Source organism: Gavialis gangeticus, unplaced genomic scaffold (assembly GCF_001723915.1).
Source record: "Gavialis gangeticus isolate Ggan-Ray unplaced genomic scaffold, GavGan_comp1, whole genome shotgun sequence".
In the NCBI taxonomy this organism is placed as follows: Eukaryota; Metazoa; Chordata; order Crocodylia; family Gavialidae; genus Gavialis; species Gavialis gangeticus.
In genome coordinates, this window is record NW_017729014.1 from 20,097,507 (window position 1) to 20,100,773 (window position 3,267).

General features: G+C 43.8%; 1 long non-coding RNA gene across 1 annotated transcript in view; it reads left to right on the forward strand.

Annotated features, from left to right (window-relative positions):
* Nucleotides 1-368: 368 nt before the first annotated feature.
* Nucleotides 369-3,267, forward strand: part of LOC109293899 — an 18,433-nt gene continuing 15,534 nt past the window's right edge. Inside the window, exon 1 of the long non-coding RNA XR_002096425.1 lies at nucleotides 369-379. This is a non-coding gene — a long non-coding RNA (uncharacterized LOC109293899). The remainder of the gene's footprint in view (nucleotides 380-3,267) is intronic.

Below are 3,267 nucleotides of genomic sequence, written 5' to 3' on the forward strand. Positions count from 1 at the left end.
GTGATGGGCCATCAGGGTTTATGCAGCATAAAGGAAAGAGCAGGGACTAAGGGGAAGGGCTAGAACATGATGGTTACAATGATGATAACAAAATAGGAGTATGTTAAGTGAGCTTTATAAAGTGCTTTGGAGCTGGGGACAGTCTCTTACACAGTGTTCAGCAGGGACTGATGTATTTGATTAACTTAATATAATCCCAGTTAAATTGAGTCTGCCTACAAAAGTCATTGCAGGCTCTAAGTGTTTCTATAGCTCCTAGAACTAAGGCCCCCTGAGACTCTGTGCTTAATAATAGTAATAATCATCTTCATCTTCAAAGAAGCTTTTAGTTCAGATTTGCTTCTGGTTTAATACCTTATAACCGTTCTTCAGCTCTGCTGTTTTATCACTCCTGCTACTTTGCTCAGTGTATTTACTTGCATTTGACATTTTAAAGAACTGTTGTCTGCATAGACTTGAGTAAGAACGAATACGTCTTTCTTCAAAGAAAGGCATGTCTATAGGGGGAGAAGACCGTAGCAATCCCATGTTTATTTTGCAGCTCCGAGGGGTTGGTGTTTAACAGTCGTGCCTACAAATATCTTGCTGCAAATGATTACCCAGTGCCTACATCCACCTTGCTGCAGGTGATGGTGGCACTCACCTGGCGTGTAATGGCTGTGTGTTTCAGTCGCTTTTAAAAAACCGTATCTTTGGATTAAAGATGTCTGGGGCACCAGTTCATCAAAAGGCTCAAGATTGTTCTGAAATCCACCCCTATTCAGCAGAGCTGCTAAGTGTGTGCTTAAACCAAAAGGCTGTATTCAGGATGCCCAATCCCTGGAGTTTTATAGCTTCAGAGAGGTTTACAACACCCAGAAGACGAATTGCCTCCCCTGTTGCTTACCATTAATAGTTGACTACGCGATGCTGAGGCTGCACGTTCCCATCCCAAACGGTTTTGCCTTCCCAGATGCACTATTAAAGACCCTTTCAATTCAAGTCTCATGGGCCCCTTGGAGCTTCCTGCTGAGCTCCGAGTCTTCATATCGAGCTTGCTCTCTGCAGCAGGCGCAACATCTGGGTTATTCAAGACCAATACCCACAGTCCTCTTCCCTGTGCCCACTGCCTTAAGGCTGCAGAAGGAAGAGTTGGGGGTGGAATATTAGCTTCAGAGAAGCTAAGTTGTGTTTTTGGTTTTTTGGGTTGTTGTGTCTTTTTTTTTTTTTTCCTTCTTGGGTCTCAGAAACTCTGAGCACTCCTGGGCACAGAATTTAAGCCTCATCTCCCAAACCAAAAGGCTCATCTCCCAACAGCAGAAGGCTGCTGCCACCTACGGACCAAGATTAGCAAATGTTCTTCAGGGAAAGGATGCCTCTGGTCCGAGACAAAAAGAAGTGTAAAACTCTTGGTTCTCTTAGACCAATTATGATAAAAAAAATAATCTTTTTCTGCAAGCTTTCAGGTGCACGTGCCCTTCCTCTGGCTCAGGGAAAATTTTAATGAGGGTAAAAAGTCCCCCTAGGTAGAAAATAAACTTTAATTTCTGCACAGAGGAAGCTGAAGGTGGAAGTCTGTTCCTCCAGGTCCATGAGAGCATCAGGGAAAGGATGGCTGTGGACAGCAGCTGCCTGAGTTCTAGTTACCCCCTCTTTGTTGGCCAGGCGTGGGCCAGGGATATGAGAGACCAGTGCTTGGGTGTCAGGGTGACTTACTCTATTGAAGGTTAAGGGGGAAATAGAGGGACTTAACTACCTGTTGCTGTACCTTCTTGCGTGCAACACACCCCAGCATAAAATATGTACCTTATTTTTTTGGAAGATAGAGTAAAGGGGGAAAAAAGATGTTTTCTTGTAGTAGCAGCTAGGGAACCACCTCTGCTTAATTCTCCTCTCCTTTACACGGAGAGGTACTTTTGCTTGGCAGAAACTGCTGGTACTGTGTTTCCTCACTTTTATTTATACTCTACCACAGCTAGCTTTTTTTTTTTTTTTTTGGGGGGGGTGGGGGCAGGAGGAGGCGCATGTGGCTTGTGAGAGATTATGATACCTGAAATACAGTTTTGGCTTTGGTGGTGATTTAGGATGGCACAATCCAGATCCACTGCAATTGTGACTCCTGGGCCTGATGTCATGAGTTTCGGGCAGCGATGGTGCAGGTTTTGGAGAAGGCTGGTTCTCCACGGCAGGGTCCTGGCTTACTGAGATGTGGCATCCCACCAGTCAGCACTGGGGCCTGGATCCACATGTGGTTTTGCCCCAGGAAATCTTTCAAATGTTATTGTGAATGAATCACAGCAGCTGAGATCAGGCTGGCTTCATGCTCACAATCTACATTTATCATGGTGTGCCATGGGATCAGTGAGATGGGTGTAATGAGGCAGATGGTTGTACATAAAAAAAAAATAAAAATGGAAAGATAATTTCCTCCCCCCCCAACAATAGCGTGCTCTATTGTCAGGCTGCAAAAGGAAGTTTTAAAAAAAAATCCGAAAATAACATGGCCTATTCTTTCCTCTATTTTAACCCATTTCAGACTTCATTGAAATGTTGAGTTCATGAAACTTTGGGCTAGCAGAAATAGAGGTGCCTTTTATAGTTTGTTAATTTAAAAGCCTGGTGTAGAACCAAAACTCCAGTAATGTGTTTTCTTTTCTTTGTGTCCTATGTACAAGTGAAGCCCAAATCCAGTAACAACATGGAGAAGAAATAGCCAGACACCATAGCACATATTGCCTCAGGACATCAGAATACCCCAAACTGGCCAGGGCAACAGTAAATATAGCTAGGCCTAGCATGCACTGTGGTATATACGGCACGTAAAATTATATAGGTACCTGTGGCTTTTTCATGACAGTTTGTTGCGTAAAGAGCATAGACACAACCACCAGGATTTCAGACCATGTCCAAGGTCCCATCAAAAACTTACTCTCTGCTCAGAATATAACTATTTGGCCAGAAAAGTTTTAGGAAAAAAGTGCGGAGACATAAAACCCTGAAGGGCTCCACTGCCACCAGCTTGGAGTCTCCCCAGCATGACACTTGCACACTTTTTTGCCTCAAACAAGAAATAAAATACAGATGTTTATCAGAAAATTCTTTGCCTTAAACATCCCCCTGGGGCCACCATTTCCCAAGCTGCAAACACATGGTGTAACTCTCAGGCCTTTGGCACTAATAACGATAACTTGTCCCTAGGTAATGCAAAGGGCTGTGGGATAGGATGTTTCTCTTTGGTTTTCCTATACGAACATGCTGTTTGTTAGAGTGGAACCAAAGGGAAAGGAA